The following is a 14,721-nucleotide window of genomic DNA, read 5'->3' on the forward strand; positions in this document are numbered from 1 at the left end:
TGCCATGCACAACGACCAAGGAGGGATTACAATCAGTCGCCCATCTAAATACAAATTGGTCAAGCCAAGGACCCATCAAAATAATCGTTGGCCTTGCTTAAAAAAAAAGAAGTATATTCGGGGCATCAGATGGAAATGGTTCACTGCCTTTTCAAAGTGTGAAATAAAAGTCTGCTTGCAAATCTATAGCAGTCACTGCATGACGTTATGCTGCGGTACAGAAATACATACACCCAGACACACACACACACATACACACACACACACACACACACACACACACACACACACACACATACACACACGCACACACACACACATAAATACGTCATTTTCTGTTCACGTGTCTGATGTTACTGTGATTTTTGTGTCTAAAATGGTATACGTGTTGTATTGCCATAAAGTCGTTTTCGTTTATTAAATATAATGTTTATACTTCCTATGGCCCTTTCAAGAAAATGATCTTTCCTCTCATACATGAAGAAATTAGTATCTTTCATTTATTCGGTTGGTAGTGGGTGGTATGGCTCCCACTCTGCTGTTGTTTGCTTGTGCTATTTTCGTTGTTTTTGTTTTCATCGTTTCTCTTGTTATTGGCATAGACGCATCAGAGGCTTACTGAAACTGATACTCCATGTTAAGTTTTGGCTCTGAAACTTGACATTTACCATGATATAATTGTTTTTCAAATAATTTCACGTTTATCGCCCTTCATCCTCAATGCCCAAAATGCTTTCATATCTATTGTAAGAAAGTTGCTTTCTGACCACAAACTTGAGGCCAGATTTTAAACTGAAAACCTATGTTTGCCCATCCACTTTTTGAGGCTCGGTGACTTGTTGCGCTTGTTTTCCCCCGATCTGCGAAGAGCATGTCAAACGGACGAAACGAGACAGTTCAACAAACACGCCAAAATATCCTCCTGACACATTTCACGCGAATGGTATCACCAATATCCATCAGATGAAGAACTCTTAAAGTATATTACCCCCATTTAACATCACACAAACAGCCATTATCCTCAACCAGTCCATTGTATATAATCGATGAATGGAAATACCAACTGCGGTTGGTATAGGGGCAAGGTCTGAAAGCATAATATAGGGATTATTCCTACAGTAATATGGCTCCAACCATTTGTTATTAGGGAGGCTTCTCCCGTATTGGTCAGTAATTTCCCTTACCCGTTTTCGGAAGAATGAATAAGGACATTATTTGGTGGAAATTATATCTATAAATCACAGGATGAACTCTTTTTCTATAATGGTGCGTGACTGGAGTTCCATTATTATACACGTATAAAGTAAACACGATGTGCATGTGTTGTTGTTTTTGTGTTGGGGGTGGAGAAATGTACTCTCTTTAAAAAAAAAAATCGAGTGAAAATATTCACTCTTGAAGGAGTGAATTTAGAGTGAAATTGGAATGAATTTTGAGTGAAAATATTCATTTTCACTCGTTTTGGAGTGACCTTCGGGATCACTCGAAGATTTTGGAGTGATCCCTGAGGTCACTCCAAAACTAAGAGTGAAAATGAGCATTTTCACTCAAAATTCACTCCAATTTCACTCTAAATTCACTCTTTTTTGTATTTACTCCTTCAAGAGTGATTATTTTCACTCATTTTTTTTTTAGAGAGAGTAGAAATTTTGAAAATGGAGTGATGAACTCAGTGACATTAATACCTGGACGACAAAAATTGAAAGAATGTTTTGAATGTGATTTATATGAAATTGGTATTTTCAATATACACCACTTCTTAAAAAAAGATTTATTATCGAATCTTCTGCGTATTTTATGAAGCTTTGGCAAACGAAACTGTGTATTTGTGATGAGTGAGGATTCCAACAAGTTGGAAAGAAACCGAAAGGTATAGATATAGCGTTAGATTTCAGCAGATATTACATCGATTTCAATATGATACACGCAGTTTATTTTTTTTTCCAAATTAGTAATGATAATCTGTGTTCATTCTGTTAACGATTTACAAGCAATTTACAGATTGGAAATAAAGGATGGTAAGGGCGATTTTTATTTCACTAACAAAAAATATCATAACATTTTTAGACCAAAGGCATAACATTTCACTAAGTAAAAACATGTAATTCAGTTCATGTTATTACATAGGATGTTTATGCACCATGTAGGACATAGCTTTCAGCGTTATAGGTTTTATGAACGATAACCTTGTGAATAATGTGAATTAGAAACGAAAATATGTTAACACTTATTCTTAAATTTTGTCCGAGCCAGTTAGAGGATGTGCCATTTTCAAGTTGATCATTGAGGTGGATTCTGTTATTGAAGGGATTATGTTCCGCGGAGACTGCGGGTGGCTTCATGGAAACCCCTGCGGAGGAGGGTCGCCGTACAAGTCAAGAAAGCATGAAACTGCATGATTATGATATCATAAAAGATATTTCTCTGAATGTGAAAAAATGTGATTAAGCGAGCAAGTGAGGAGCATAAACGTGTTGCGTTTTACTGTTTCTGATTTGTTTCATTGTGAATATGACGCTGATATCGAACGAAATTCAAATATGAGAACATCATAAAATAAGATTTTTTTTTTCGTGTTTTGATCGCTGAGCAAAAAGAATGCGGTCCAGACGACACCTCTGTCTTGAAAACAGAATACCTTCTATTTTAGCAGGATATTCATAAAAGTTTTCTTCCGTCTTTCTGACGAACATCTGACGAATATACATAGAAAATGCATGGTGAAGAAAACATGTATAAAACGTCCGCCAGTACAAACACGTTGTGTCATATCCTGAATTTTGTGTCTTGTATAGATCTTGTTCTGATATGCTTGGTCTGTGATGATGACTTTTCATAAATGATCAATGCGGGCTTTGATTTGAAGAGTTTGTTCGCAAAAACCGATAAGTCCATTTTTGAAGATTTTGAAGTACGGTTTCAGTCATAAAGTACAAAATAATACCTTTTAAATGATATATTGGTCACCACAATAAAGGCACATTTTTGAAGTTATGGTCAAAAGAAGCAAAACATTTCTTATTATTCTCTTTATTTTTCTTGACCTTTAATTGCAAATATCTCCATTTGGCAAATATGGACTTATCGGTTTTTGCGAACAAACTCTTCATTTATTGTTCCGTGACATTTTGCTCCGGCGACCATATATTGCTCCCATGAAATATCTGCACGCTAAACCAAAAATACATTCTTATAACTACCCATAAACATAACTTTAACCCTAATCCTGATCCTGACATCACACTTAACCTATTACGACCCGAACCCAGCTAACCTATACATAACCCTATTAAAGGGTGTGTACAGTTCTGGTTTAGGTGAGGATTTAGCTTTTAACGTTTTGCAAGATATTCGAAACCACTCCATGAGATGTCAAAGAACATGCAATTCCATGGGGTGTCAGAAGTTTATTTGATGAAAATCGGTTTTTAAATTGCTGAGATATCCCAAAACAAGGTGAAATAAAGAGATCCTAATAAAGTTGTGGCCTGTCGCCTTTTATTATTATCACTTTTTTTGGATATCTCAACCATTTGAAAAACAATTTTCATCAAATAAACGTTGAATCCTTCTCAAAATTACATGCTCTTTCATATTTCATAAGAGGTTTCTCATTTTCTCACTTAGGAATGTGCAAAACATAAATCCCAACCTCAACCAGTACTGTACAGCCCCTTTAAATAATAATGGAGAAAATTAACATCAGGAGCAAATGTCGTTTACCTGATTCGTTATGGAGAGCGCCCTCAATGTCAGTATGTAGCACAGCGCTTTGTAATTCATCGATAATGTTTGTTTTCTCTTACAAAATGGATGAGCTTGACCGTTTGTTTTGGTATTTTCAACATAAGTTTAACATGCATGGACCTGAAAACAAAAACATAAATAATATTAACAGGGTACCTTCTGAAAACAATACCAGCAAGGAAAAACAACGAACCCGCGATGAGCATTCTAATGTAGAGAGACACTTAAAGTCAGATCATACATAAATAAACCTTTCGTAAGTGCAATATCATTTATATATAAGCTATGAACATATGTCCTGAAGATCCCTTGCAGAAAAAAAAATTGCTTATTTATGTTTAACTTTAAAGAACTTTCATAAACGTCTGATAGTAAAAGAATAAAGTTGGGGAGGGTAATATTCTTGACGTGTGCCGAAACATGATTTATAGTCTGTTCATCAACACGAGACACCTTGACTGTAATTTAACAAATTTGAAGTTTTTCTGAGCTTGGATAACAGGAATTTCGATTTGTATTAAAAAAAAATCATCATAAGCAAACAACAACAACAAAATTAGATTTTAATGCAAATTTCCGAAATACAATTAAAGTCTCGTTTCTTTCTCCATTAACAATAACTTAGACGATTAAAAAAAATCTAAAACAAAGCATACAAAGTGATATCCTCACCGGCTGGATTGTGGAGACATGTGTGATGTACTAATAGGTGCAAGATAGCAACAAAAGCAACAATTCTCTATTCTTATTCAAATTTTCCAGTTAGCACATAGTGTCCTGTGGACGTTTTGTGGTTTGGGCTGTATCTTTTTAGGATCGATTTCACATTTTCGCACTACTATAGTATATGTTTCATCGGGGAGAGAGAATCATTAATTGAAAACAGAGTAATCAGAGAAATAAATAAAAAAAAAACAGGGAAAAGTTACAAGTCAAGACAGTGGTATTCATTCTTCTATAGAGAAATTACAAGTATATATAATTCTTTGACATATAGTTCCTGTTTAATCATAATTTTCATCTAAAAGTATGCTTCGCTGAGGCTGAGAGGCAAAATTAAGTGAAGGTGAGAAAAGGAAGAAGATGAGGAGAAAGAGAAGGAGGAGGAGGAGAAAAAGAAGAAGATGAAGAAAAGGGAAGAGATAAACATGGAGGCAAGATTTGATATGTCGCCCTCAACGATTACTCGGTCTTTAAAAAAACAATACCAAAACAAAAACAAAAACGGGGAGCCCATCAACATGTCACCCTATTCTAGGCTTTAATAGGAGACAGAAGGTTTTTCTCTAAGTTTCTTTTAGGCCTCTCCATCAGTATTAGTTGCTACTTAATCTCATACCCACTGATCTCTAGGCCTAGTCCTATATAGGAAAGTACTTGGAGTAGTCTACCCTACACTAGTATCAGAGCCTCCTACTCGTACTAGTACGTGTAGTAACAAAGATCCTACGTAGGATCCTAGGAGTACGATGAGTAACCCTTATTAGGGAGGTGGGCTCTCACCTCCCTGCCCTTCTCGAAGTCTACAATGACACTTTCTATAAGAGCGCCCTCAAGAGGCACTGTCTGTTTATTTTCTCTTCGCCACGTGTGAAGGTGGATCAGCTCGTTCGAATGTATACTTGTATATGTTTCTATTATCAATTTAGTATAAAACTGTATATGTCTCACGAGCTATACAATTATCAGAAATTAGCAGTACTGGTATTTGGAATATGTTTAGTACGATTCTTTTTTTTAGGGGTCAGCTCTATATAATTCTGTAAACTTTTCTTTTCTTTTAAATTAGATGTTTTTATTCTAAGATTGAATAGTAAAATCGTTGATTGGTGTCTTTTAGTGGAAAGATAAATGTAATTGAATGAATATATGTTACCGATTTAAACGAATTGATGAATGAATACAAACAACAACGCACACACACACATGGGATATTGAGTCTGTATACAAATCAAAACATTTCACTACATCCTTGTGGGTGCCAACATTTAGGAGAAACTAATTACAGTTCTTTCGTTAAGTAGCATAGGCCTTCTGACTTTTGACCGAATGCAGATCGAGTAATAATTATGTACACTCTGTGTACTGCATTTGTTTATCTATAGGTCTTACATGTATAATCTCTGGTAGCATCTATTTTACATACCTATCTACATGATCTATCTATTCATATCTGTACAGTTCGACCCAGTACATTTACAGATTCTGATTGTAAAATTGTGCGTATACGCGCGTAATGGGTGCTAAAGATTTTGATGTGGGGGAATGAAAAAGTGACAAATTGATGTTAAAGGCACAGTTTATCTTTGGGAGCAGTGATTAAAAATACTCAAGACATCACATATATGTAATTTAGGTCAGTTGTGGTAACACAAAACATCCTAGGATCATGTGAACGTTTTGCAATTGAGCCTAAATAAGTGTAAGGAGATATTATTATTTTCTTCTATATATAAACCATAACTGTAGACAGTTTAATCTAGAAACATTTTTATTGTAATAACTCCCGTTCACATCTTTTATATTTACATATTCATTATTTCTATCCCTAAACCATAACTGTAGACAGTTTAATCTAGAAACATTTTTATTGTAATAACTCCTGTTCACATATTTTATATTTACATATTCATTATTTCTATCCCTAATTCACATTTAAGAACTATTTTTGAAGCACTAAAGCTTGTTTTTTTTTTTTTCATCTGCAAGTGGTGATGATTACAAGCGTAAGTTCTGCTGCAAGAGCCACTGGTTTGAAAATAAGGTAGAACAGAAACATTTTCAATGCTAGTGTACCACACATCCATGGAAAATTACTCGTCGACCCAGCTGACGAAACTCAGTGCGAGATTTTCATCACAGCGAGACCGGTGGGTTCATGACATTCAAGGCAATATGTTTGCATAAGGGGGTGTGCGCAGGTCACTGACTAAATAAGGGAATAGTTTTACCGTATTTGGAGGAGACGTCTACACGCATATTCCATTTAGGGTTACGATGCTACCTTATTAGGTATATTGAACATAGAGGGCGTTCTCAACTGCGCTATTACACGTGCGTAGCAAAAAATGTACTATGTATTATGCTCTGGTACGAGTACTCCGTGTATGTGCGTAACGTGCGTGTTCATGCACGCGCATGCGGCAAGCAGCTACTGAATCGACCCGGCGAATAAATTACGAATGATATGTAACATGTGAAATTACGCATGTAGCATGTGCGAAGCATTGCCTGCGCTGGCCTGACTCCACGGCTAGCTAGCTCCCGAAAAGATCTGAACCCGACTCACACTTCGAGAGGGAAACGTAGAAACGTTAGAAAGCTCTGGTCCAAAGGATTCTTATGAGATAATTCATTGTGGAATTCTGATTTGAGGTGCGATTACTGAAATCATCGCTGCAACACCCACCACACGTACACACCGAGTAGAGGACGTAGCACTGTCGGTCGGTCTATACATCGCCTAACTGCTTAGTGCCGTGGTAAGTCAACTGAATGTCGTCGTACGACTTACGAGTATTTCGGAGTAAAACCCTACCTCTGCGGCATAATTTAACTATAATCTAGAGGATCTACTGCTGTACTGAAGTGATCAAGTGGGCATAGCCATCAAGTGATTCACAAGACAGGAAAAATTCGTCTGTCCGGAGGAGGTTTTATCATATTTTTACTTCTACGGCGACCCTCCTCCGTAGGGGTTTCCATGAGCCACACGAAGTCTCCGCGGAACATCAGTAAACCTATGCAGACCCATCTTTTGCCGGTGTTTCATAATGTCATTGACTCATCACTCAGCAGGGCCAGGGTAGTACAGTAGTACTAGGATTGACGACCCCCACCCCCGGCCCCCTCCCCCCCCCCCCGAAAAAGATAAATAAAGTAAAACCAGAGGGCAAAATCGTGAAATAGTCCCCACCGCAGTGCGCGTGCTCCCGTGCGTTTAATAGCAAGCAAGGGTAGATCCTAAATAATAGGGTTAGGGTTAGGGTTTAGGGTTAGGTAGGGTTGTATTTATGGTTAAACTGGCCGTTAAATTAGTCGAGGGACATTAGGGAGGCCTTCAGAGAATAAAAAGTTGAAGACCAATATAATGCTGTGGAAATCGGCCCCACCGCTGTAGCAATCTCGCGTAAACGCCGTTTGGTGGGGCCGCATTCACGAGTATTATACTGTGGAAGGAAGCCCCACCGCCGTGCTTACCTACCGATGAACGCCACACGGTGGGGCTGAATTCACGAGTATAAATAGGCGAGCAGCCGTAGTACTAGTATTAGTACGGACACGCAGTGGTGGGGCCTATTTCACGAGTATGCCAACCAGAGGGGGAAAAAAAAATTTTTTCGATGATGGATTAAAGTAAAGACGGTGTAAAGTACATTGTACTGTAAGTAAAGTAAAGTAAAGAGCATGTGACAAGAATATTAAAGTGACAGAATAATCACCAAATTGATTGTGGTCACTCTCACGGAAGAAGAGGAGAGAACGAGAAGCATGATGGATGATCATCATACATCGATCATTCACAATCATGATGATGCGGCACTGTCGTCCATCATCTTCAATTTCTAAACTAAAGTTTGTACTTAAAGATAGATCTAGACCCTAATGTTGAAATAGGCCTACAATTAGTACAAAATAACTAACTTTGTTAGTCAAATTCATAAAATTCTCTGAAATAGCTTTGTTTTAATGATTATTAATATGTTACTTTGTATGGGCAGTATGCTAGAGTAAAATCCTATTGTAGCAACACAGTGCACATGTCCTTCATTGTTACTGTTTAGAACTGTTTAATTTTATTATAATTCTTACAACAATAATCGTACTAAAAATGATAAATACATGTCAATTATCGATCTTTGTTACATCTAGGCCTAACATTAATTTAAATTAATGTGAGGCCTGCTAGCAGTAACAGTTTAGTATGCGTAGAACCAGGCAGACATAGAGTAAAAACCCCAATTTTCGGCCGGCCTCCAAAATCCGGACACTTCTCACTTATCACAAACCATCGCTCCAGACAAGGAGAAAGCATCAGAGGCTTTGCATGTTGTACAAAATGAAAAACGGTCTAGTCAACGTCCCCCTGTATAATTACGTTCAACCCAACGCACGTGACACCAGAGGTAATTTTAATCAAAAATTCATCCAACAACAACACAGAGCTACAGTTTTCCGGGATTCCTTCTTCATAACGACTGTTAAAGACTGGAACCAACTCCCCAACGCAGTGGTTCAATGTCCATCATTGTCCCTGTTCAAGCAAAATTTGATGCAATTTCAATAGTCGCGCTCTGTCCACACGTAGCACTCCTCTATAAGTTAGCGTGGATGTGTCTTCCTGGACATTTTGCTGACTATTAACCATACAGATACAGATAACTATGCTACAACGTAGCAAATCTACCATGTCATACTCATGCAGAAGTCATACCAAATGTCTCATGTTTGATAATTAATACTTCCAAAGATTTTCAGACAAGCTGCACTGACAAAGTGGGAAGGTGTACACATATCTGTAGATTCAGTCCCGTACCAGTTACTGTACAGCAGCAGTTGAGGCTCTATCAGATCATACAAATCAGCATACACTAGCAAAGTCTACCAGCGTGTGTATACAATGTACATGCCCTTGATAGTGTGTATGTTATGCACAGCAGTGTTCTAATGCGATCAATACACTGAACATGAACACTCTTTTATTTGTATTAGCAGTCTAGGGTTGGCTGTTGCGGGTTTCTGCCCAATCAGCATGGTGAGGATAAGGTATTATTACTAGTTAGTAGAATCTGCCTCTGAATTCAATTTTTTTTCTCATTTACAAATTCAAGCACAAAATCCTGTGTTCTGAAGTTCATGCCTACAGAATACTACACTATGCAGTTTGAAGCTACAGTTCGTGTACTGCCACCTTGTACAATAGCACTGCCAAATCATACAGAGAAAAGCACTACCGGTAGAAACAAGCTCAGCATTGTACTTTTCCATTCATTTGCTGCACAACAGTGTCAGCATTCATGATAACAACAAGCAATTTGTAACTTATGGTTCTTCTGTAATATGGAGTCGTTTGTGTGGTGCAGAGGTCACTGAACTTTCCACTACCTGGTGATTGGCATTGCCGCTTATCTTCCCGGCCTTTCTATTTCCTGACTGATAGTAGGTGCATTTGGTGTTTCTAAACAGCTTCCGGGGAGATTTGGGCAGATAATGAATGCATATAACTGTTGTTATTATGGAGATGGAAACACCTATCTTCCCCCCCCCCCCCCCCCCCCAGGGGGAAAAAATAAAGATAGATAAATAAATAAATGAATAAATAGAGAAATAAATAAATAAATAAATAAATAAAAAATAATAATATAAAAACAAATGTGATCTTAAATGAGTTTTAGCCAAAAGCACATTTCTGTTCAGATGATAGTACTCAAAGTCATTTTGAAACATGTTATGCTAGGCTTGGTTACTTTGGAGACACATTTTTTTTTTCTCTCTCTCTTTGTCTCTTTTCTTTTTTTCTTTTTTTTTGGAGGAGGGTGGGGGGAGGAGTAAGTGGAAGAAGTTGGTTTAAACATATAGGCCTACTAGGGTACTCAGTGAGTAGTTCATCCTTTGTGGTCATACAATATCTTTGACATCATAATAAGAATCCAGGTGAAAAAGCCGTGCAGACCTGCCTTGTACATATTGTAGGCCTATATCCTTGTCACTAGCATGGCTCACTCAGCTCTGCTTTCCTTTCAACAAAGCATATACTAGTGTTCCAGATTTCAAAAAGATATGTCGGCACCCCTCGCCCCCTCCCATTGCAAGGCAATGTCTGTGATCTCAAGGGCCTGTTGACCCTCAAGTGCATGCATATAACACCAGTGAAACTGTGTAGAACGAAGAGTTATCTTCTTGACCTTTGATATTATCTGTATCATTGTACATTGTACCTGGATTTCATCTTCTACAATGTACCAGAGTATCAATAGCCTGTAATCACACTGCTTATTAGATTTACCAAAGGCACAATCACAGTTCTAAGTACACAGTCCTAGGGTATAATCAGTGGGCCCAGTGCAATCTGTACAGACCTTCGAGTTCTCTTTTTATCTAAAAACTAGAACTGATCTGCCTAGACACCAGCAGACAACACTGCAGGTATTAATGCCTTTGCTATTACTTTCCAGAGGCCAACACCAGAGGCTATTAAACACTTTTCCAAGTGTTCGCACATGTCTTGAAGAGGCTTCCCTGCCTGCCATTAGGAATTGCACAGCTTGGGCTCAACTATGGTACGGCAATATGTGAAACAGACTTCTCTACTCGTGCTACTAAAATACATAAATTTCTTTTCTACTGCACACAGAGGTGTTATATTAAACACAATTCTTACACCATGTGACACTCATGATCTATAAAGCAGAAATGACCTTTCCCTATCCAGTGTACAATTGTAGCTTCATCCATGAGCTGCTTTCTGAGATTACCGGTACTGCATAAAGTAGCAAGCGACAATGCTGTGGTGGCACATGTTATTCAGTGCAGCTCTCGACCGGCAATCATCGGGAATCGCTTGAGTGGGATTCACTCAGACGGGAAGAAAGTTTGTCACCTAACCCCTTCCCATTAATCCTCTGTATCCCACCACATCCAGACTCCACTGACATTGCACATGAGCAGGCTGCAAGTGGTAATGATGGAGTTAAGTAGGCTACTTTAGTAGATTGTGTGACTATTGATGACATGAAAAGCATTAGATGTGTAGACCACAGCTGTGGAGGTGTTGACAAACTCTACTCTTTCTCCCACAATTTTCTTGTAAGAATGAATGTCAGGCTGGAAGATTTGTTATTGTACGATCTCCTACTGTTCAAACGGAAATACAGTGTACACGTGTACATGAGTACTTTACATCAATGTCAAATCATAGGAATATTGTAGATCATCTCTACTGTTTGTATCCCTGCAAATTAAATAGAAAAATATCTGTTTTCAGTGAAATATTGCTTGGGGAAATTTGGGCTATATCGACACAGAATTATCCCTGTTTATGACACAATTGCAGCAAATAAAGTTTTATATTTAGGAGCTTATATTAGCAACTTCTGGGTTGACTCCTTCCAGAAGATCTGATGTTCAATATGCCTTGAATCTGAAGATGTTCAGGTTATATGTTAAATCAAACATTTACAAAGTTCTATTTTATGTTCACACAGCTGAAAGAATAGAAAGCATGTACACTTGTAGTGTTTGGAGAACGTGGACAGAGATCCTTTCAAAAGTTCACGCATATTGATTTCTCCGAAAGCGTGCCGTTAGGAGGTGGCCTCGTTCAGAAATCAATTTTTCCGCCATTGTGAGGAAGTGAATCCTCCAGTGACCAAGGGCTGGACAACTGGACAGGGACACACGGGATGAAGCCTACATGTGACCAGGTTGACCCTTTGTATAAGATCAGATAAAAGTGGAAGTGGTTCAAGGAAACCCGTGAGGGATGGGGGCGGGGAGCAGACTTCAGTGAATCGACAGCCCAGCAGTGGTTACATAACTTTTCCCTTGTGATCCGTACTCTTCTCCACGAGATCATAACAGTTAATAGTTACACATTGTATGTAGACCCATAGGCTTATTTGTTTTCATAGTACTAAGAGACAACTTGTGTGTTTGTTTTGTTTTGTTCATTTGTTGGTGTGTTGTGTTTGTGAGCTGGTAGTGTTCAGGTTGATTTGCACACAGGATAAAGTAGAAATAATTCGTGTTCAAAAAAATTCTCTTTAATTCCACATTGTGAGACTGATATCGGGCAGTTTAAGCCCTTTATCTATACACTGTAGGCATTGTTTCCATAGTAAGAGTTACATCAGAGAGGAACTTTTATTCAAGTTGGTGCTGGGTTTAGCTGTGTCCTGAAGTCTCTTGATGGTATATTCATTCAGTCCAATTTCACACAATAATCATTCATGACAAGACAATACTACATGTACAGTATAAGCCACTCTTTCCAATATAGGGGAGGTCACTCAGTTCATGCATTGAAGGTCAGGGTCAAATTTGAAATGTTTGGTGTATGAATGTGAATGGCAATTACATGTATCTCGTAGACAATTTGGCTGACTTTATTCTCTGTGCCTTCTGAAAAGTTAGGTTAAATGCCTTTTGATACCCTAATAAGTAGATTTTAAATTAAATTTCTTTAATATTTTCTTTGGGTACATTGTACAATGTAGTATGTGCGTAGAATGACGTCATAAATTTTCTTGGAGCTCCCATCCAGGCAGAATGGCACATATGATATTAACCAAAATTTCAAAAATGTATTCATACTCTTGAATAGATTGTCCCATTTCTCTCAAGTTAATTTCACTGACTATTTCACCACTTGTAATCTTCCTGCATTTGCCGAATTCACACATCGTAGTTGGTACCGTACAGGGACACTTCCCTTTTAAAAATTGGGGATCTCTGATACTTTCAGGGGTTTAAAATGGAGTAGCGAGACTTGCAGTCGTGTGTGTCACCGCGACATGGCAGCTGTCTTTCCTTTCGTCAGCCTCACCCTGTCGGAAAGAACTCTGTACTTTGTGCTTGTACTGCCACTGCCTGTAGAAAGTATTTTATGTACATGTAGCTTTGTTCTTCTAGGGAAACTGAGTAACTAACATGTGTCTTGCCCTGTAGGAATTGATCAGAGCTCAATACATAGTCAGTCTAATAGCAACATACATTGCAGGCTAGTGCATGTAATATCAGTAACTTACTGTCAAACTTGTGACACATAACCATGCTGTTTGACTGGCATTTTGAAAAACTGAAAGGCCATACTGCTATTTTCGAATTACGTCGGGAAGTTCTGGCAGAGTGCATGGGAAGCGGTGACAAAGTTTTGTGACACACTCCTTCCAGACCCGAGTAGGCTGTCTCCGTGACCCCTTTGTCATGGAAACGGGTTGCCCAGCCATTCCAGCGGGCTGTTTGCTGGGAGGAGGATCCAGGGCAAACACCACGTGGTTCCCTCTTCTCAAGACTTCGTCCTTTAAATAGGCAGTTTCCGCACGACTCAGGGTTCACCCAGAGACCATGTGCTGGAGGAAAAAAAAAATGGATCCATTTCTTTTCTCTTGTGTGTGTGAGAAGACCTCTTCTTGCCCCCCAACAATGTGTTGAGAGATTACGCATAAAGTTACTTTGAGTCTACCCTCTATGAAGTGAGTGCAACACAATGCTGAAGACAAAAAACCTGCTGGTAGAACGCATGAGCTGTTGTGTTTTAGAAAGAAGAGGGATTTTAAAAGCACTGGTGTTGTGCGTTGTCTCTTAATTGAGTTTTCGCTTTCTATTCTTAGCTACCGTAATGAATGTGTGAGATGATCTTATGCAGTAGGCCCTGCACTCTATGTTACGCTGTAACTCTGCAACAAAGTTACAGAGTAAAGGTAGCTGTGGGATATTCTCACCAATAAATACTTTAATGTGTAAGATTTAATGTGTGCACCATGTATTATGCCAGCATTGATTATCAGAACTGACAGAAGTCAAACTTGTGGTTATTTTGCAATAGAGAAGTACTGCTGAAATTAGAATACTGTGAGTGTAGGCCCTTTCTAAGATGTTAACTTGGTTATATCAAACTTTGGAAATTATATTTCACTTTACACCAGATAAGTGTTACGGGAGGCAATGCATCACAGCACATGGTGCAGTGTCAATTTGCAACAGTTGAATTGTGAAGAAAGAAGAAAATTGCCTTAGAAAATATAAACCACAGCAAAATATATGGAGTATACAGTAATCTGTAGTATTGTAAAGTGCCACAACCTTTTTGTGACATGGAGCGTGTTTCTACTGAGCGACGAAAATTCGAGGTGATGCCAGCCGATGTGTGGTGATACCGGCCGATGCCGGCCGATACCGGCCGATGCGTGGTGACACCTCGAATTTTTCCTCAGTATAAACAGATCTGGTAGTGGCCGATGCCGGCTGATGCGA

At 38.5% G+C, this 14,721-nt stretch overlaps 1 protein-coding gene across 1 annotated transcript in view; it reads left to right on the forward strand.

Moving 5' to 3' along the window:
* The first annotated feature begins 6,968 nt into the window (after positions 1-6,968).
* Positions 6,969-14,721, forward strand: part of LOC139735023 (clustered mitochondria protein homolog) — a 93,176-nt gene continuing 85,423 nt past the window's right edge. Inside the window, exon 1 of the mRNA XM_071645797.1 lies at positions 6,969-7,229. The gene's annotated coding sequence lies outside the window, so the exon portion shown is untranslated. The remainder of the gene's footprint in view (positions 7,230-14,721) is intronic.

Source organism: Diadema antillarum, unplaced genomic scaffold (genome assembly GCF_040938485.1).
Source record: "Diadema antillarum isolate AM-2024a unplaced genomic scaffold, OU_Dant_1.0 seq00000562_RagTag, whole genome shotgun sequence".
Lineage (NCBI taxonomy): Eukaryota > Metazoa > Echinodermata > Echinoidea > Diadematoida > Diadematidae > Diadema > Diadema antillarum.